This window comes from Pipistrellus hanaki, assembly GCF_964339955.1.
Source record: "Pipistrellus hanaki genome assembly, chromosome: 1".
Classification (NCBI taxonomy): Eukaryota; Metazoa; Chordata; class Mammalia; order Chiroptera; family Vespertilionidae; genus Pipistrellus; species Pipistrellus hanaki.
This window is the reverse complement of record NC_140503.1, coordinates 57,734,166-57,757,731: the sequence shown is the minus strand read 5'-3', so window position 1 is coordinate 57,757,731 and position 23,566 is coordinate 57,734,166.

Sequence of the window (23,566 nt, the reverse complement as noted above, 5' to 3'; positions counted from 1 at the left end):
GTAATGATCAAAATTCATAGAATCGCACTTCAGTAGAAGTGTGTTTTACTATATGCAATTTTTTTTTAATTCCTCTAAGTTGTTCAGAGGAGCCAGGATAGAATATAGATTATTTAAATGGGTCTGTGCCATAAATGTAGGACATAAATTCACTGAAGAAAGTGAGAACAAAGGTATCCCCAAAATTTTTCAAGAACCCTTATTTTGCCCAGATATTATCAGGCAAAAGGGGGAAAACGTCTGTAAAATACCTTTCTAGTGTTCTTCAAAAGTGCCAAGACCATGAAAGACAAAGAAAGACCACAGAAAGGCCCGAATGGAGGATGCTAAAGGGACAGGATGACTAAATACAATAAGCAGTCTCCTGGTTTGGATTCTGGAACACGAAAGGAAATTGGGGAGGAGGGTGGTAAAATGCAAATAAAGTCTCTAGCTTAGTTAATAGTATTGTACAAATGCTCTATTTTTTAATTGCGATGGATGTATTGTGCCTATGCAAGTTGTTAACATTAGGGAAAGCTCCATGAAGGGAGTCTAGGAATCTGGAGAGGCATCTTGGTGTCAATTTGTGAAGGTTTTATTTATTTATGATTTTTAATGAGAAGCTAAACAAGGTTATTTTTTATTCTGCAACCAAATAGGCAAAGTGGGTTTCAATAGAAAAGCAGTATGATCACTTCTTAGCTTTTAATTAAAAATAAAGATCATTCTAACTACAATAGGGAAAACAGAGCTGGAAAGAGCATTTTACTATAGTGAGCACTCTCCAGCCTTTTAAACAGGTATTGATGGACATTATTCCATCGTAATAAAAATGACAACACAAGATATCACTTTTCTCATCCTCACTCGATTAATTTTGATTCTGGTACACAGGGATTATAAAGTTCCCATGAATTATAACAGATGAAGGCTGGGATTTCAGAGATTCAGTTTAAAGTTCTTTACAAACAGAAAGCTGAGGCCTAAGGAGGTAGAGTCATGTGTTTGAGATGAACAGGAGGTAATCAGTTTTAGTGACTCCTGGCCCAGTGCTCTTTCACCAGCAGAGCCTGCCAATTAGGCAGAAACACAGGCTGACCACCTAGCTGCATTTCATGCAGATGCTCTGGGTTTGGAGAACAATCAACAAAGGACACAGTGGGACTGGGCAAACTGTCTGACCATTGCTCCTCCAGGTCTCTGAAGGAGTGACAAAATGCCATTACTGCTGATTTTTATTTTGTGAGTGAGGCTTCTTTAATATATATTTACTAGAGGTCCCGTGCATGAAATTTGTACATGGCGGGGGGAAGGGGGGTCGCTCAGCCTGGCCTGCACCATCTCCAAACCAGGACCCCTCAGGGGATATCTGACTGCCTCTTGCAATCCAGGACTGCTGGCTCCTAACAGCTTACCTGCCTGACTGATTGCCCCTAAACACTTCTGCCTGTCTGATTGCCCCTAACTGCTTCCCTGATAGCCTGATCGCCCCTAACCACCTCTGCCTTGTCCTATACCCAGGAACCAGGATTTCTTCCTCTGTCCAGTCATAGGCACCCAGGACCCATGCTTCCCTCCCTCTGGCTGCCTGCAGACATCCAGGACCCGGTCTGGCTTCACCTGGGCTGGCCACAGCCACTGGAGACCATGGGCAGGCAGCTTTGACTGGGCTGCAGTCCCTGGGACTGCGGGCATGTGGCTTGTCCCTCTCCTGGACCACAGCCCCAGCCACTGATGCCCAGGACCACGGGGCAGGCAGCTTGTCTCTCATCCAGGCCACAGCCTAGCTGGTCCCCATTCCCTCTCCCCAGTTTTGAGGGTCTGAGTCATGACATGAAGCCATAAGGGCATGAAGGCGTGAGTGCATGATGACCATTTGCATATTAGCTCTTTATTATATAGGATACTGGACAGCAGTTGTTTTTCCCTGCTCAGCACCCTTGATCTCTTCTCTTGGTAACAGTGATTCTCTTTTTCTTCCTTTTGGGGATTGCTTCTCACTGACTGAGTTTCTGACAGGACCACTGGTCACAGTAGCCTGTCCCTCAAGACTGGGATTGTCACTCAGGAAGGGAAAAGCAAAGCACTGTAACTCCCGTGATACCAGCTTTATGACAGATAGGCCTTTCCAAGACTTTGTGAAATTAGAAGTGAATGGATGGCCCTTCTTCCCATGCATAGGACCTATACGTACACAAGTCCCACTGGTGGTGACACCTCCCACCGTGCAGAGCCATCTGAGGGAGGTGATGACAAGGCCAAGATGACAGGCAGAGAGACAGAAAAACATGGTAATTGTCATAGCTACAGTTCCTTGGAGACAGACCCAGAGACAAGGAGGCCAGGGAGACTAGTTTGTTTGGAAAGTAAAAGGAATACAAATAGGGGAATGTGATAGTGAACCAGGGAAGAAAAGGAAGGCAATAAAGAGAAAGCTGCACTGCTGTGGATAACATACAACCCAGCAGTGAAATTGATGCCTCTGGACAGACACTAGCCTTTGGAGAGCACTGTCTCTCTGGCTCTGAGGGAAAACAAAGCAGAAGCAGAAGATACTTAGCCAAGGATGGATCAGAACAAGAGGGCTGGCCCATTGGGGTCCCATATGTAAATCTTCAGGGTGGTCAAGGAGGAGCAACCATCGCCAAGGCAGAGTATGTGCCCTGGCCCATGACTCGTTGAGCTGCCTCCTCCCAAACCCCTTTCCCTCTCCCTCTCCCTCTTCTTAATAACTACCAAACACAGGTGGTTACTATGCATTTGGCACTGTCCATAGAGCTTAACATACATTTTCGTATTACTCCATCTTCCAACCAGCCTTATGACTTATATACTACCACTAGCATTGTCCTCTTACAGAGGGGATACTGCTGTGTAAGAGTATCAGAGCATGTGCTTAAGTATCAGTAAGTGTTTTGGAGTATTTTTGTTAGGTATCAACAGCATGCCCTATCATTTTCCTTCAACATAACTCTCACTTTTAATTTATATTTCACCTCTTTATTTCTCTCCAAAATGCATTCTGCTCTGCTTCTGATATGCCCCATTTTACACAAAGTAGGCTGTAAAGAGAACTTATAGTATTAAAAAGCTCAGTTTTGAGACATGTCTGTTTTACCAACAGCTTTTTAAATTAAGGCATTTAAACTAAAGCAGGTGGTGTAAGCCATTGGAGCTTTATTAAATCTCTAAGTTGGAGATAATGCTGGGCAGAACCTAACTCACACATAAGATACATCCGATATGGTCACAAATGTGAACTGGCAATTGCTGTAAGTTATGGTGTTGTGGGAGTGAGAAGGACATGTGTGGAAATGCAGATGGGTGGGGAAGAGGAGGTACTAGGCAGAGCATGGGTCTCCCCACTCCAGGCTTGTTGGGGGGCATGCAAAACCACCTGTGAAAGAAGGTGCTGAGTCTGCAAGCTGGACCGTGGTTTACAATCGCTGAGGTTTGACGAGGATCTGCTAAAGTATTTTCAGAGAATTGTTGACTAAGTACTTTTTCAACCCTCATGTGATCAACCTGCACACATGTAGGGTGCTGTGCAGCATCCTGGCAAAAGCTTTAGTTAATGATCCACTAATTATAATATCATCAAATGGCTACAGTGATGCAACCATACAATTATGGAGTAAAATGCTCCAAGCAATTACAAGCTGAGCATATTGTTTGATTGCAATAAATGCCAGCTCATTATTGATATCTATTATCTGCTAGTGTTCCTAATCTCTTGATGTATATGCTAAACTATGTGCAACATAGGAAACACAATCTTTGAAGAAAATGCCCAATTTAAGAGATATATAAGAACATATATGCAATGAATTAAAGAATTGGATGATGTGTTCAGTTCCATTGGTCTAACATCATGTACAATAGTTTTACGTAACTGCTCTAGTGGTTTTGTCCGATATGATCACCTACTCCATGAGGGGGGACAGTCTTGTATGTGGAACAGTGAGTTGGTTTTGGTAGAAATGGATGCAGAATGTTATGGGATCTTAGTGGACAGTGATTTGATGCAATATTGGGGGAAATTCCACAAGATCTTCATAAAAGTGATAATATCTGAGGTCTTCTTGTGAATGATGAAAATATTGCCAATTGTACAGGGGAGAAAGGGAGTCTTTGAGAAAATGGAGTTTTCATTAAGGCTGTTAGTGAGTCAGGAAACACACACACAGAAAGAAAATGATATTGTTGTTGTATTTTCCTGGAAATAATAGCCCAGCTTCATGTAAAGAGAAGCAGTGGTCTCAACAGATCCAGATGAAGGAGATATCTACTAGAGAAAACCACTGTGAAAGCCAATTTTTAAATGTTTTGATTCCACTACCCCTAGATTCCTCGAGTAACCTCACTGTTTCTGGAACAATCTTTCCTAATAGCTTTCTTTGGCAAATCCTATTATTGACCTTCATGCTTGGAACAACAAAGGAGCCTTGAATCAACCTGGAAAAAAAATTGTGAATGTAATTAAGCAATTGCAGAAAACTTAATTTACGTTCTTACATTGCCTTCAAGACAGCATTGCTTTAGTTCAATATCATTGCCTTCAATTCTAAGTCTTTTTAAAGTGCCTCAGGTATTCCCACTCTAATCATTTTCTTAGAGAAAGATTGTAAATATTTCAAAATATTGGAATGACATTTTCAGATTCCTCTGTATTTTTTTTCAGCTCCTGTAGGCCAAAATCAAAAGCAAAGCTACTATGTAATTAATATTTACCTTTAATACCTAAGATTGGCTCATGATCACTTCAACTGAGGAAACTAAAAATTAGTAATTGATTTTATTACATAGCTGAGAGCTATGTATGTACTTTTTTTTTTCACATGGAACTATGTTTCTCTTCCTAGAAAATAAACTTTGAGTACATGGCAAAGAAAAGGAATAGTTGATTTTCTTTGAGACACCATGACAACAGTTATATACTATGTTCCACACAAGGTGACATTCAATAAGTATCTGTTGACTGACTTAGGAATTGGAGACATTACTTTGACAGAAATGTGTCTGTGCTTATAAGAAATTAGACTGGGGACAATGAGGGCAAAACACTATATGAGAACTCTGCACATAGCCAAGGACATTTTGCTTTAAAGATGGTTCATTTTATTAAGATTTTTCTCTCCTTCTCTGTTAACAAACTTCTGCCCAATCCCACTGCCCTGTATAAAAAGCCAAGACTTCCTTGGGAAGAGGGCATTTTGGGTTGAACCTCCCAAACCATTTGTTACTTAAATGCTTTCAAGAAGTCAACTATTTCCTTAAGGGTTATTTTATAGTTTTAGGAAAATCTCTCATTGACATTTGTAGAGAAATGTCAATTTCATTAAATTACAAAAGTGAAGAGTTTATCACTTTTTAAAATCACATATTACAGCTCTTTTGAACCCTCTATGTCAAAACTATATCTAGCACAGAGTCCAGAGGACTGTAGGTGCTCAATACATTTTTTAAAAAATTTTTGTCCGTTTTGCAATGAGGTTTAAGTTATGATTATTATACTTTTCCTATATATGCTAATATTTGGATAATTAGGAACCAATACTTGGCCTATTATATAATTACTAAACAGGATGAGGTTTACCAATAAGGTTTCAGTTATGATCATTAAACTTTTCTGAGATGTGCTAATATATTTTGACAAATGTTAAGCAATGATTGGCCTATTATGTAATTACTAAACAGAGCATAACATATTCCATACCCATGGTAATTAATTGAATATTTACTGTATTTATTCAACATCACCACTCAAGTATAATAATCATGTATGAGAAGAGGGTCTTTAAAAAAACAAATTCCATTTCATACATGTGTTTATTAATCCAACAGATATGTGAGAAGGACCCACTATGTGAGAAACACCTAAGACAGCATTTGGGTTAAGATGATGAGCAAAGCACCCAAAGTGCCTATCCTCCTGTAGCGTACTTCTACCTGGGCAGAGGCAAGCAATATACAAGTACATATTGAGTGCAAAGTCAGGTAGTAATATGCTAGTACGCTTTCAAAGAAAGCAAATGTGAAAAGGCAGTTACGATTTTAGGTAGTGTGGTCAGAGATTACTTTTCTGATTGACACCTGAACATGAAGCATGGTCTTGGTAATATTTGGGGGAAATAATGTTCTAAGAAGAGAGTATAACAAGTACAAAATTCCTAAGTTGGGAGAGTGTTTGATGCCCTTAAGAGAGAATAGGAATCCCATGTGTAGCTGGAAAGGAACATGGGAAGACTGACAGAAGGCAAGAGCAGAGGGCAAGTCAGGCACAAGAGCACCGAGAGATTTTTAGGCTATTTTAAGGATTTTTTATTTCTTTCCAATGAGATGATTGGCCACATAGAGTGTTGAGCAAAGTCGTGATGTACTTTGCATTTTAAAAAGGTCTCTCAGGTAGCTGTTGTGTGAAAAGACCATTAAAATGAATCGGAGGGACCATGTCAAAGGCTATTGTAGCCAAGGAGATGATACTGGTTTGAAATATGGTGGAGTCAGTAGTGTCAAGAATTGGCAAAGCCCAGTCCTCATTCAACACCTAACTCCAGCAGCCATGCCTCCCTACTTGAGTGCTATGCTTGCATGTCTGTGTGATACTGCTAGTGATTTATTTCTTCTCTCCACGTGCCCTGCCCTGAATACCTCTCCTGTTTAAAGAGAAAAGTAAAAAAACCATCCTGTTGGGAAGTTATCCTTAGGCCTAGGTTTGTCTGTGCTTCACTGCACCTGTACTTAATTTACACACGAGTTGTGATTAACTGTTTATCTGTCTGTTTACACTCAACTCAATGCTCAGACTTATTTTCAATCTCTCTCTCTCTCTCTCTCTCTCTCTCTCTCTCTCTCTCTCACACACACACACACACACACACACACACACACACACACCACAGATGCATTTTGATATTTTGAGGACAGTTATTGGCACATGATAAATACAAAATACATTTTTTGTTAATCCTTACCTGAGAATACTGTTCCCATTGATTTTTAGAGAGAGAAGGGGGTAGGGAGGGGGGAAAGAGAAAGGGAGAGAAACATTGATGTGAAAGAGACACATCTACTGGTTGCCTCTCTTATGCACCCCAAACAGGGAGGGGATCGAACCTTCAGCCCAAGTGTGTGTCTTTGACAGAAAATCAAACCCAAGACCCTTCTTTCTGTGGGGCCCACATTCTACCACTGGCCCACACTGGCCAAGGCACAAAATACATTTTACTAAATGAAGGAAGGAGCTTGCATGGCAAAATGAGAAGTTCCATTACCACTTAGAAAAGCATTATGTAAACTGGGACATTTTATTAATTAATTCAGTGTACATTGTTTAGCACCTACTATACGCAAATATGCAGCTATATGCTAGGTGTTGGATTTATAATGACAATATGACACAATCAACACTGGTTGCTAGTCCAATCATCAGCACATGTCAATTGTGATGAAGTGTTCCTTATCAAGCACACCTAAAACTAACAGGTGAACAGCATGGATGGGGGCTCACAGATTGTGAAATAATTCTAGATGAAATTATAGAATTTAATCCTGTAATTTAATTCTGTAAAGTCTATAATTAAATTACAGAATTTAATTATAGACTTTTCAAAAAGGTCTCACTCATATAGCTATGCTTCGATGATTAAGCAGAGTAAAAATTTTTAAATGTGTAACAAGTGTCCTCTACCGGAAAGGGTACAGGCAGAAATGATTTTGACAGAAACCATGGAAACATAGTTATTTATGAGTGACATGAAACCAACCACAGTCCATGTCAGGAACAAGCTATAAAATTTCAGGCCTATAATAGAATCAGCAATGTGCTCAGTATAATTCTGTGCCATGGCGTACTGATGGCAGAGATAGAAGACAGTTGCTCTTTGTGTATAGACACTATGAAAACCTAAAAGCAACTTACAGGCCAGGTGTCTTGTGGCCAATAGCACCTTGTTGTAAAAATGTTGCAAGACTGACGGGAAAATCATGGGTGAAACCAGAATAAGCTGAACTCCTCGGTGCATGGCTAACCAACCAGGGGGCTCTGACCTTTCTATTCTCACTTAGCTCAAGCTCTGCAGCAGGATTGTGTCCTTCTGCTACCCACACTGTCCAACAGCTTGCAGCTGGAGGGGATAGCTTAATTACTGACATCACAAACCCAATGGCCAACAGTTCTCGTGGGGATTTCAAAAACCACTCAGCTACAGATGGAAGTTCTACTGCAGAATGAAGAATTGCTTGGGTTAGAAAGCATCGAGGCAATCATGCACACGGTGAAAACCATAAGGGCATACTGCTCCTGTCTGTGGCTGCTAAAATGATAATTAATAGGGAGCCAAAAGGTGATTGTAGCTTCTGAGAACTGATTGTTGAAAGATTATAAATTCAGGGCAGTGTACTGATCCAGAGACATCTCAAGAGTCAAACAAAGCTGGGCTCCTAACATAGAGCTCTGTGCTTCTTATTAACTGATTGTATAATCTGAAAACTATTATCTTTGTATCCTTTTTCTTTTTTCAGTAATGGCCTTTCATAGCATTATATATCCTGCCAGAATTGACACAGTTGTTTTCTCTATGAACATTAAATATATATTTAAAATCCTAGAGACTTGAACATTACAAGTCTCTTACATTCATCCATTTGTAACACAAAACAGTATAACATATTTTAACAATGCTTCCTTTCTTTTGCTTTATATTTATTCTGTTCTCATTTTTTTTCTTGTCAAGTGTTAACAAAATACCTAGAAGGAATCTTGTGGACAAAGCAATTGATTTCAGACTCCTTGTATTTAGAAAAGAATTATGAGAGAAATTCCAAGAGTCCATGTCTTCCTCAGTGTTTTCTTAAATACCTTATCACAAACTCATCACCATCCATCAGCCAAAGATGAGAAGTGATCAATTTCATATTAAATCTACTACTGGTAATGAACTCAGTTTTAGTACTGGTAGGGAAGGCATCAATCATTAGATCCCAATTCCATTTTATCCTATCCCATCCATACTTTTTGATGCTCAACTGTGTTAATTTCAGATTATTAGGTGTTGATATCATGTAAGTGATTCTTCAGTATCTTTTTGTATTATTTGTGTGAGAACAGAATAAAACTATGTCATAATAAAAGGACACTGAATATGAACTATAAAAACTAATAGAAATGGTATTAATAATAAATAATGATTTCCAAAGCTTGGTATGTGCCAGATATTATGCTAACATTAGATTTAGTGAATTTTAATTCTTCTTCTAATATTTACTAATTTTGTATATTTTGAACATATCTTTAATGCCTCTGAGACTCATTCCACCTTCTATAAAGAAGGGATAATAATACCTCTCGTATGGGGTTATTGTGAGATTAAATGAGATAAAAATGCAAAAGCAGAGTGTTCAATGTGAAACAAATGATGCTTACTGATCATTTTACACACAGCATTAAGAATTTACCCCTTATAAAATTGGAAAAAGAAAAAATAATAATGGTCTGTCTATTGTTGTTTGCTTTAAAACTGTGTTTCTTCATATGAAGAAAAATATTTCCCTTTCAAATACTATTTCAGATTTTTAAAAAAGCAAATATGTGTGACCAGACACAAAAGGCACTTATTTTAAAATTCCATTTATAGGAAACATCTAGAATAAGCAAAGGAGCCGAATAGAGGTTGTCAAGGGTAGAAGTATGGGTAGGGAGTATTTTGGTGCAGAGTTTCCTTTTGGGGCAATGAAAAATTCTACAACTGGACCTTCTCCTCCCAGATCAGGTTCAGCCCTGTATCTGGACACACCTTTTGCACACACACACACATTGGCAGGGACATAGGAATGCCCAGGTGGCATTAGTGTGGTGGCCTGGCCTACACTGGACCACCTTAGGCCCCCTGAGTTACCTGTGGGTCCCTCTGGGAAAAGGACCAGAGGGACCCACAGCATCTACATCATCTAAAGAAGCTGTTGCTGAGGTCTTTCCTGAGGCCACACTGTGTGACAAGGGGATACAACAAGAAAACATGTTGCTCTCTCCATTGTTTCTAGCCAAGTGGCTGCCTGGCTACCAGGGTCAAAAGTTCTGTTGGGCTCTATTGTCAGAAAGTGAGGTCACAGCCTGGTCCTCTGCCACTAGCTTCTCCTCAAACAAGAGCAGTGACTTCACTTACTGACAATACAGCCAACACAGCTTGGAATCCTGATAGTCATGCAGCCACATTCTAGAAAGGACCCTACCAGCTCACTCAGTGAAGGAAAATACTAAAACCAGGACCAGGGGTTAGAAAGGGTTGTAATCAGAGGTTGGGGGTTGGGTGGTGTGCAACCACAGTCCTGGACTTGGATGGGTAAGTACGGAACCCGCAGGAGCTGTGAACAGTGAGAAGCCTGGTTTCACTTTAATTCTTACCATTTGCAACAGCATGGATGGAAATGGAGAGCATCATGCTAAGTGCAATAAGCCAATCAGTGAAAGATAAATACTACATGATCTCATTCAGTTGTGGAATATAAAGAATATTATAAACTGTTGATCAAAAATAGGTACAGAGGAACTGTTGATCAAAAATAGATACAGAGGCAAAGAAGCATCGAACAGACTGTCAAACTACAGTGGGAAGACAGGAGAGGGTTGAGGCTTTGGGGGGGGGTGGTAATAGATCAACCAAAGGTCTTGTATGAATGCATATAAGCATAACCAATGGAATTGACAGAAGATACTGGAGGGTGGGAGTGGGGAAGGCATGTGCTGGGGGGGTAGGGGAGACCAGGGGGGGAAGTCAATGGGGGGGAAAGGAGACATATGTACTACTATTTGTAATACCTTAAACAATAAAATAAAATAAATTTATACAAACTTTATCAGCTAAAAAAAAAAAATAAGTGGCACAACTTCAGGGCAAGGCCAACATGAGTTGCACTTTTAGAAGTTTGAATATAATACTCTGTAGCTATAAAGAAGAGGGTTTTATGCTATTTAAGAAAATAGGACATATCTTTGAAAGAAATTTGTAGACTGAGGTATTGAGTTAGAAATTCAATAAAAAACAATGGATTACTCAGAGATTAAGTTGCAATAAATCATTCTTGAATTATCTTTAAAGAGAAAATCATGTCTTTGATTGCACATCCCTTTGTATCTCTTATATCTTACTCTTTTCCTTCACAAAACACTCACTGACTCCATGACCTTTTCTCTCACTCATTCCTTAAGGCAACTCCTACCTCCTCTTACTCCTCATATGCTACACAATAATTCTATAATTGTTAATCTAAAGGATATTTTATGATCTTGGCATGCTTGACATTTTGTGCTGTTGATCAGCCTTTCATTGAAATGTTCCCCTTCTTTATAGCCCATTAATTCTTCTTTCCTCATTCTCTTATGTTTATGGCGACTCAATCTCCTTGCCTTTATGACCACATTAATGTTGCTAATTCTCAGAGTCTATATTTGTGCCTGAGCTCTTCTCAATCTATTCTTCCTAATCTAGAACTGACTTGGTTGTGCAATTATTTAAAACCATGTTTCTATAGAAGACTGCTGTCGAGCTTTTCAACAGTCTCAAATTAACATGCCAATTTGCAATACCTTCCCAAGAAATGACTCCATGAATTAATTCTCTAACCTAAAAAAATACCCCATATTTCTGCCTTTTCCATACCACTCACACAAAGCAGTATTAATTTTAATTCCTAAATATATCTTCTATCACTGTATTTCTGGACCCCTTTATTTCTCACAAAATGACTATAGGGACATTAGTAATGCAGACACTGTTAAACTATGTTCTCAGAACTTTAGGAACTTCTTGAATTGATGAAGAAAGTGATAGAGAGGCAGAACAAGCAGATCCTAGGTTGTTCATCCCTATTTCAAGCAAATATATCACCTTCTATCTGATATTTCAAATAAGATTTCATTTGAAAAGTAAAGATTTTGCTATTTCGAATATTATAATGATTTTTCTATACTATAGGAATTGAGCTAATGGACAAATCTTATTATATAACTAGAGGCTCAGTGCACGAACTCATGCACCCGTGGGGTCACCCGGCCTAACCTGTGGGATGGGGCCGAAAACCAGCTCTTTGATGTCCTCTGGGGGTTCTGGATTGTGAGAGGGTGCAGGCTAGGCTGAGAGACCCCACCAGTGCACGATCGGGACCGGGGAGGGATGCAGGAGGTTGGTCCGGGGGAAGGGACATCAGGAGGATTCCAGAGCATGTCCAGCCCATCTTGCTCAGTCCTGATCAGCTAGACCCAGCAGCAAGCTAACCTACCAGTCAGAACATCTGCCCCCTGATGGTCAGTGCATGTCAATAGCAACTGTTCAACTAGTTGACTGTCTGCCCCCTGGTGGTCAGTGCACATCATAGTAAGTGGTTGAACGGCCTTAGCACATCATTAGCATATTACACTTTGATTGGTTGAACAGATGACCAGAGGCTTAGCATATTAGACTTTTATTATATAGGATGGTATCAAGGTTTGTTCAGGGAATTATTACCATGAGTAATAAGAAATAATAGATTGATTATAGGTATGAGATCCCACACTATTATGAAAATTGGTTAAAAAAAAACACAAAAAACCTATGGATAGTAGTTGCTTATGCATTGTATGATGAGCTGAAGTTACTGTGGGTCAGCAGGATTAGAAGTAAGAAAGGAAAACTGTAGAGTAAGCAAAACTAAACCCCATGAGGACAACTGAAGACACAAGGCCAAAATGGAACTCACATCTGTTTCACATTGCCTTCAATGTTGACAACACATGTGACCTAAAGAAAAAAACATTGTCCTGCAGGACAAATCTATACATATTCTGGCTCAGGAGTCAGAAAAGCTGAAGGAGGAAAATTCATGATTAGTAGTTCCTATCAGGAAAATTTTTGCCTACCCCAGCTGTGAAAAAGTTCTATCTGAGGAGTTGTCCATAAAAATTGAAAAGACCAACCCAGCACATCCACATGCACTTGGCAGCACAGTGGTAAGTCATCCACTCCAATGGCCCACCTTGGTGAAGGCAGAAGTACTTTCACTGTAGCCAGGGCACTTCCTGCGGTGCATTAACCTCCCTTACACAGCAGTGGGAGCAGTGCCGGGCAGAGCATGGTGATCAGTGGATTGTGTATTTTGACTTCACTAAGGTTGTTGACTCTGTCAAATATATCATTGTGTGAGGGATCCTATGAGAGACTGGCTGTCAGGAAGTTTATTCATCATTCTCTCACTCTACAGGGGAATCATGAAAAGAGATGTAGCTGTAAGAGAAATACCAAATTCATTTACGTGACCAGGAGTACAGGCCAAGGTGACATCTCTCAGCATTAATAGAATGTGCATTTCAGCAGCACTCCACACTGCCTTCAGGTACAGTATTCCAGCAAGGAGGAATCATTTTATATAATTTTAGTTTTAGAAAAAAGGGACAAATGTACTATATTATGGATTATCTGTACAATAATCATGCAGATGTGATTATGTTTAGGAGAAGGCAATATGATATTTTTGCTTGCAGGGCTACAAAAATATTATTGTTTTTATTTTTTATAAACATAGATGACAGGTTCTAGTGTATTTTACAACTTAGAAACTTTCATTACAACTATGTATTTGTGGTCCAAATCTCTATCCAAGAATATTCAAAATCAATGTGTACAACTGAGTTTCACTTCTTACCCTCCTGTCCCTCGAAATATATACACCCAATTACAAGATGAGTTCCATGGACTCATTTTTATTAATTATTTTATAATTTCTACTCTAACTTAGACCCATGTTTACTCTGACCTATGAATACACAAGTAGGTAAGCAGACTGGAACTTCAATTAGGTGCACATTCCAGCTAGTTTAAAAACAGTTCTTCCTCACTCTGAGCTCATACTCTGCCTCTTATGCTCACACCTGTATTTGAGCTCTCTCTGTGACTTGTAGGTCCCATCATCCCCTGAAGGATTTTCTACCCATTCTCCAAAGACTGACCATGCTCCTGTGTGCTGGGCAGCTTTTTGAGGTTTCCTTGGATGCTTCCTCTCAGTTGTGTTTGTTCAGCACTTAACACACATCCAGAAGTCCTCAGCCAGGCCCTCAGGAATATAGCACTATCTCCAAGGAAAGCATGGCCTAGCTGACTTCTCTGTTCATCCTAACATGCTTCTTCTAGGTCCCACCAGTTCCAGATATCTCCCAACACATTATGGGGAAATGGCTCAGTTACAGACTTTTAAACAAAGTGAAGATCAGAAATCAGAGATAAGATGTTAAATGTGTTGGGCACTGGGATGTAAATATAAACATTAAATCATGCAAAAACAATTTAGAGCTTAAGATAAAGTACCATAAGTTAGAAAAGTAGTTAAAAATGTAGGAAACAATAAAAACTTAAGAATATTAACTGTCTGCAAAAAGGTACCTAATTACACATAGATGTTATCTTTTCATCATTCCCTGATTTTCCAGCGGTCAAAATATATATTTACTTTAAATTAAAATTTGTTTGTAGTATCAAGTGCCACTATATTTGCCAAGTTCCTATCACTTCTTGTCAGTCATCACTGAGTATCTTCTATTCTGTCAGAAGCTGTAATAACCTTAAACAGCCAAGCCATTGGCACTAAAAAGATGATGCACTTCCATGGTGTTCTTTTGCAAAATGGAGAAGGCTGCTTCTGTCTCCTTTGATTCACTTTTTAATGTGTATTCTGTGTGCTCTAGATTAACATTGACATTTTTCAGAATTTTCGGTCCTTTTTGTTTACAAAAATCTGATTTTCATGGAATTTACATATAAACTAAATCTGATTTTCATGGAATTTAGATATAGACTAGATCAAGAAGCTAGTATGAATTCTACACATACCCACTACTTTCCCAAATGCTTACACGCCCAGTGTGCATTGCTCCAAGAACTTCCCATTTGTCATTTCAATGAGTTTTTCTTGTACTTCCATTACCATCTTTGTCTAATTTAATGTACAGTCCAATAAAAACCACTGCTATTTAATACCCTGTTTCCCTGAAAATAAGACAGTGTCTTATATTAATTTTTGCTCCCAAAGATGAGCTAGGTCTTCTTTTCAGGGGATGTCTTAATTTTCCATTAAGAAGAATACGGTACACATTTATTGTTAAATGAAAATAAAGGAAATTTATTACCTGTATACAGTACGGTAGTACAGTAGTTGTCAACACAGACCAGACAAACTGTGAATCCTACAGTATCAAGAATTTACTCATTTATGCAATGACAATCATGTCATCATCTTCTGGAACATCATCATAACAATCCAATTCCTGAATTTCCTGGTGAATTTTTTGTGACTCCATTTCTTTCAGAATCACTAGACCAAATCTCTCATGTTTAGCCTGGGGGGGGGGGGGGCTTATTTTTTGGGGGATGCCTTATATTTCACTCAGAAGGAAACCTGTAAGTAGGTCTTATTTTCGGAGGATGTCTTATTTTCGGGGATACATGGCAGTAACGCTTTGTTGTTTACATTAAAAACTCTACTTTTATAGTGAAAACAGGCAGTAATGGGAGAAATGTTATATTATTTAATGTATAAAATATAGGTATCACACCTATGAGAATCTAATTTTTTTGTGTGTGTGTGTGTGTTTTTTTAACATCATAAAAACTTAACCCAGAGACATCTTCAGGAAATGCTCACCAGAGTGACCTCTGGCACCAAGCCTCCTCATCAGCCTGCCAGGACCCAGCATGCCAGGATCCGGCCCCAGAACCACAGAGTAAGTGTAAGCTAAGTCTCTTCAAATTCAAGAAGATAGAAATCATATCAAGCATCTTCTCAAATCTGATTGGCATAAAATTAGAAATCAAGTACAATAAAAATAACAAAAAAGTCAAACATTTGGAGGGTAAATAGCATGCAATTAAACAATGATTGGGTTATCAAAGAGATTAAGAAGAAATAAAAAACATCCTGGAAACAAATGATAATGAAAATACAATTCAAAATTTCTGGAATCGTGAAAGCAGTCCTGAGAGGGAAGTTCATAGCTCTAGGCCTACCTCAAAAAAAAAAAAAAAAAAAAAAAAAAAAAGGGGTAATAAAATATCTAAATCTACAACTTAACAAATTATAAAGAGGGCAATAAGAAAGTCCCAGAGTAAGCAGAAGGAAGGAAATAATAATGATCAGAGAGGGAATAAACAATATAGAGACCAAAATTTTAAAAAATTGAAATAAAACCAAGGGATAGTTCTTTGAAAGAATAAACAAGATAGATAAACGTTTATTCTTTAAAAGAATAAACAAGAATAAACCAAGAAACAAAGAGAGAGAACCCAAATAAACAAAACTAGAAATGAAAGAGGTTAAGTATCAATCAACCCCACAGATATACAAAGTATTATAAAAATAATATGAACAATTCTACTCCAGTCAACTGGACAACCTAAATGAAATGCACATATTCCTAGAAAAATACAAGCTTCCAAAACATAATCAGGAAGAATAAAAAACCTGAATAGGCTGATAAATACCAATTTCAATTATTGAAATTGAAGCAATAAAAAAACAAAAATAAAAAATAAACTTTCAGCAAACAAAAGATCTGATCCAGATGGCTTCACAGGGAATTTTTACCAAACATGCAAAGAAGAAATAAAACCTATCCTTCTCAGAGTATTTCAAAAAATTTAAGAGGAAGGAACACTTCCAAGCTCTTTCATGAAGCCAGAATTAAACTAATCTGAAAAACACACAAGGAGATTGCAAATAAAGAGAGACACAGAGAAAATTGGGAAAATGGGACAGGTACTTGTAAAAAAAAATGAAACTAGACCACCACCTTACACCAATACCTCCGATGAATATAAATGTTAAAATCCTCAACAAAATCCTAGCAAATCAGATCCAGCATTACATTAGAAAGCTCATACACCATGACCAAGTGGGATTTATTCTGTAGATGCAAGGATGGAAGAATATACACAAATCAATAAACGTGATATGTCACATAAACAAATTGAGAGGTAAAAATCACATAGTCATATCAATTGATGTGAAAAAGCATTTGGAAAAATCCAACAATTTTTCTATATTTTAATAGAATCTAAGTGTTGTATATAAATCTTTATAAATTAGCAAAAATAGCTCAAGAGGAGATATAAAACTTGAATATATACTTGAAAATAAAATAAACTTAGAAAGTTTCTAAAGGGTTAGACCCCAAACTTGCTCCAGGTTCTGATTTTATATTTTAATGACAGATACTCACAAGACTCTTTAATTCTCAGGCCTCATTTTACTTGATGCATTAGCAAGGTCTGGACAGAGTTGCCCCTCTTTGGCTCTTCCATTCTCCTCCTAGCCCTAACCTGATCCTTTTCCATTAGAATTAGTTCTCATTACAACTAATGGAAAACATATTTCCCATTTGTTCAAACCAACAAGTTTCATCTCCGTCATTTATTCTTCTCTCTCCCCCACATTTTACGTCCATTCCACCAATAAATCCTATTGACTCTATTTCAAAATATATCCACTTTCTCTGAAATCTAGTCTTTTCTCATTTCTCCATTCATACTACCCTGATCTATACCACCACATCTCTCATCCAAACTATCCAGTATCTCCTCACTGGTTCTCCAACCTCTGACCTTGCTTCATTTCTTTCAATTGTTCTTATCCACCTTGCCTATCAACAGTCTTTTACAACAAAGTGACCAGAATGCTGTTCTACAAAATATCAGAACATATTTTTTCTGTTCAGACACCTTCCAAAGGTTTCCCATCTCACTCAAAACAAAGAATACTCAAAGTATCCAGAAGGCCCACATAATCTGATTTCCTATCATTTCTCGGATTCTCATCTCTCTTTGCACTCTCCCATTAGTCTAAAGTGAAAATAGAGGGCCACAGTGCCTCCATCTTGTATTCTGGACTCCATCTTGCTGAACAAAACAAATTGCACTGTCCTTGGTCACTTGTCAAAAATAGGGTATTTGCTGGTAAAGAATTGTTCAAGAGCTGTACAAACAGCTGCACATTTCAAGGACTATGCAAAAATATTGCTTTCCTAGTAATGACATGAGATGGTTCTGAAAAACCAGTAATTTGTGAAAGATAAATTTCTCTCCAATCATAATTCTTGAAAAATTAATGTAACCTGAGTGCTCTTTTTTCTTTATTATCCTCCCCTCCCCCCAATAGCCCCTGCTCCTAATCCCTGGAAAGGAGGCCTTCTGGCTGCCAACAGAATGAATCTGTCCCTAAATTGCAATTCAGGACCCAATTAAATGATCTTCTTACCTTGAAACTTTGTATTTTTCTCTAGGTCAACACTAGCTTCACCATTCTATTAGTCTTCATTGTGGCACGCAACGTATGTTCTGGCTTCAGGGCCCTGTCCCTTGCTGCCCCCTCTACCTAGAATGTCCTTCTCCCATATAACTGTGGAGCTCACTCCATCATCCGTTTAGTACAAATGTCAGTTTCTCAGTGAACTGTATTTGGTTTTCATTGCTGCCATAATGAATCATCACAACTTAAGCTTCTTAAAACACACACATTTCTTTATTCATGTTTCTATAGGTCAGAAGTCTGGTTAGGCTTGTCTGCTTTCTCTTCTCTAGGATTCACCAGGCCCAACTTAAGGTATCAGCCAGTATAAGTGCTTACTAGTATCTGGAGTCTTTAGGAAAAAGAAAATGCTTCCAAGGTCAGTCAGTTCCTTGCAGCTATAGGACATGTCTGCTTTCTTGCCGGTTGTCAGCCATTAGGTCTCTGCATTCCTTATCACTTTAGCTCCCCCATCTTTCAATCAACAGCCTTCTCCTTCTCATACTCTATTCTATCTGACGTTCCCTCGTGCCAAGCCTTTTCTGCTTCCAGCTGGAGAAAGTTCTCTGTTTTAAGAACTCATATAATCAAATTGAGGCTGACATTTAAGCTAGAACAATCTCCTCATGTTAAAATCTGTAAACTTAATTATATCTGCTCCATTCATTTGCCATGTAACATAATACATCCATAGTTTCCAGGGATCACAGTGTGCACATATTTGGGGGGTCAATCTGCCTACCAACCGATCTTGTCCACTGTCTAAAATAGCATCAGCCTACATTCACACTACCAGTCCCTTTATCACTGAGTTTTTCTTATAAGCACTAACCATAGTTCATTTGTTGTGCAATGTATTTGGTTGCTTATCATTTATAATCAAATGATACGCAAACCTCTAAAACATAATTCCATGCAGGCCAAGATTTTATACTATTTATTTTACTACTGTATTCCTAGTACCTAAAAGAGTACCTAGCACACAGTAGATGTTCAAGTGTTTACTGGATAATAGGATAAATAATATTCAATTATATGAAAATATGCAGAAAATGCTAAATCTATATTAATCCATTTATTTCAAACGTAGTGTGATACCTTTACCAAACTTGAGAATGATAGCTCAATCGGGGAAAATATAGAAGAATGTAAATATGGACACCAGGCTGTTGCCTGTGATTACCTGGGAAAGAAAAGTAGAACTAGTGGAAGACATTTTATACTTTTTCTACATGATTACTTATTGTTTAAAATTTTATAACAAAGATGCTTTTGGTTAATACTCAGGTAATTAAACTTTATGAAGAGAATTATTCCCCCAAAAAAAACTAAAAAGGAAAAAAGAAAAGCTTCTAATTATAGTCAAATTGATAAAAAGAAAAATTCTCACAAGAATTTTTTGGACATCAACAACATGGTTTAATGTAAAACCCCCAAATAATGAACAAATGACCAGACAATTATTTATGAGAATACAAACTTTTAAGTGGGCATATCTTTTGACCCATATCTGTTCCATTCTTGAATATATATGATAAATTCTCACAATTATGCAAAGATGGAAGTAGAAGATTAATTTCACTCATTTAAATAAAGCATTCTTAAATATATTAATGCTCTTCCATATGATGGTATGCTATGTAGGTTTTATAATGAATGAGGTAACAAAAAGTATTTGAGCAGTTTGCCATGCATTTCCACTATAAGATTTTATTTATATTTAATAAGTGTGTTGGGAAAAATACTTGAATATTATGCAACTATCCTCTTTGTTCTCAAAGAGATTAACATATTTGCTATCCAGAGTACAGTATTTTTGTAGTTATTATTCTCTTTAGCCTTACAGTGTACAATCAAAATACTGTGTTTTTTTTTAATATTACACATATTAATTGTTCTTTCCTACTTCTTTCAGTGTGATTATATTAGTGATCTTTCATACCATTAGACTAATTAGTGACACTTGGAATGCCATTTTAGATTCAAGAAATACTGCAAACTTGTCCATACTTATGGCTTTTTCTTTTGCATACATAGGAGTGACATCTTTTCAAGTTTTCTTTTAAATATTAAAAATGCATATAACTAAATCTCAAACAATCCCCAAATCATATATACATTTATAAGCATGTCTAATGCAATTATAAAACAGAATTTTTAGAAACATAAGCTTCCAAGTATATTGCATAGATACCCTTGCTCCCCTATAGTGAGACCTTGGTTTGCAAGCTTCCACAATTTGATTTCAGAGATTCAGCCACATTTCAAATGCCACTCTTTGCTGCCTTTATTACTGGGCTCTCAGTGAGTCCCTACAGAGTTGTGTCTAAACTACACCATCCTTGGTAACTACTCAAGCTTTTTGGAGTTAAAATAAAGAAAACAATAATTGAATGAATGTAGTTCTAGATTCGCCTATGGGGAACTTAGTTGTTTTTGTGTCTTTACCATTCATTCTATAGCTGCTTTCAACTTTTTAACTAATGTGGAGCCAGAGGGAGGAATTTTTAAGACGTTTGGATAATCAAAACAAGTGGATTCTAAATCAGGTTGCAGTCAGCTCATTTTAACTGTAATTTACAGATCTCTTCTGATTTTCAAAATGTACAGGAGCAAATTATATAAGGACAGATTTTCCTCTGTATTTGGTTTTAACTGTCACTCATAAAAGACAAACAGTACTATACTATTAACAGAACAACTTCAAACACCTGACAACAGTTGAACAAACATGGTAATTCATTAAAACCTTGGGGGAGTTTTCTCTTCAACCTTGGGGGAGTTTTCTCTTCCCCAGTATGCAGTAGCTTTCCTTTTACTTTTGCACAGAATGCTAATGCAGAGTTTGTGATCAAAGTGCGCTGCAGATGTGCTTTAGGATAGGGAGCTACCCCATATCAGTGTTTCTGTTTGATTCTTTTGTTCAGTAAAAAATGACACTTGCAGCAGAACTACACACAGAAAAGGAGAATGTGACAATTCTGTACAAGAAAATCAGGCAAGGAGGCTGAGATGCTTTCTGATATTCTGATACATCTAAAAGGTTTTCCTTTGCAGCCTTTGCTATAATAGTCTTTCTCTGCTGTGGGCAAAGTGACTTCAGCCTTTCTTTCTAGCTGGCAGGAATGTACCTAGAAGTTGACAAGCAGCCCACACAGTGTGCCTTGTGTCTTATTACTGAAGACAGGCTGAAAATGCATCGCTTGCTCTGGTGCTCATTGTTGTAGCTGTTGCTAATGAGGTGTCTTTATTTTAGTTTTGCTTTTTTTTTTTTCCATAACCAATTGATACTCTAGGCATACTATGATAAGAAAAAATGGGTTTGTTTTTTTTTCAGATCTACATAATCCTATCAGACCTATTTGTAACAATCTTCAACTGTAAATGTCACTATTTTGCGTGGATATACTACTGATGTTAAAATTTACACTTTAATATTATTTTAAAATTACTTTTAGGAGCATTTAACTCTCATTTTATTTTACTTAAGATGAAAAAACATATTTAAATTAAAAAATCAGTCCACCTTAACAAAATAATCTGATTTCTATTTCATCTGTATTATGGAACTCTTACACAATATATATATATAACATTAAATTATAATGTTCCCAAACAATATTCGATAAAATGAGACATTCACAATAAAATAATAGGAAGAGCAGATAAAAACAAACTGATGCAATTTCAGTTCTATAAAACCATATGTACCTTTACTTGAAATTCAAAATATTAATAGTTGAAAACAACCAGAGAGTCCGGACATAGATTCAAACTGACACAAACATGTATAGTCTCTGATTTTGCAAAAAGGATCCAAGATAATTCAGTTGAATAAGGATAGTTTCCTCAACAAATGGTGCTAGATCAATTGGACATTTAATTAAATAATAAAACAAAAGAAGGCCTGATCTTATACCACATACAATTTTAACTCAAAATATATTATGGACTTAAATGTAAAACCTAAAACTATACAACTTATGGAAGAAAACAAGGGGAAATCATTATGACTTGGGTTGGTCAAAGATTTATTAGGTATGATGCAAAAAACACAAACTTACATATAAAATTTTAAATTATACTTCATCAAAATTAAAACATTTTATTTTTTTGTCAAATTATCTTTGAAAATATAGTGTTCTGAAAATAAAAGGCAAGTAACAGGCTGGAGCAAAATATTATAAAACCAAAATATATAAAAACTCTCAAAATCTATATAAAGAAAAAAAATAAATGAAAGTTGTGCATACATTTTTTATTTATTGTTTGTTTATTTATTTTTAGAGAGAGGGGGGAAAGCAGAGAGACAGAGACAGATACAAAGGTTTGCTGTCCCACTTCTTTATGCATTCATTGTTTGAATCTTATATCTGCCCTGACCGGGGTTCAAACAACTTTAGCATATTGAGACAATGCTCCAACCCCCTGTGCAACCCAATGGATAAGATTTTGACATACACTTACCCAAGAAGTTATATATACAAGTTAGTAAAGAATTACATGGAATCATTCAGCTGACATCATTAGGGAACTCAAAATTTCAATTTCAATAAGATACTATTACGTACATATCTATTAGAAGGGCTTACATGTTTTAAAAAGGATGAGTACATAAAACAGTGGCAAAGACGCAAAGTACTAGAATGCTCACATATTGCTAATGAGAATGCAAAATGCTAAAGCCACTTTGGAACAAGGCATATCTCCCCACAGATCTTACACATGAAAGTACTTAGACACGTTATCCCTGATTGTCAAAAAAGTGAAACAAAGTAATGACTACCAACTGGTAAGTGGATAAACAAACTGTAGTACATTCATAAAATGGAATTCCAGTAGAAAATAAACATAAGTAAGTTATTTATTTTCATAGAAACATAGATTCCTTTCAAAAGAATTATGCTCAATAAAATATGCCAGAACTAAAAGGATGGACGCTGTATGTTCAATTTATCACATTCCAGAGAAACCAAAAGTATAAAGACAATAATCAGACTAGCGGTTGTCAAGACCTGGGGGAATGAGGATGGAATTGACCATAAAAGGATGCAAGGAAACTTTGGAGTGATTAAAATATTCTATATATTGAGCATAGCGGTGATTCCATGGCTTATGAATTTGTCACAATTCATGGAAAAGTACATCGGAAAAGGGGTGAATTTTACTCTGTGAAAAATGTACCTCAATAAATCAAGAAGAATATCTATATTGCTTATTTGATGGTAATCAAATTTTCTTCTATTTGCTGTTGTATATTTCAAATATATATATGATA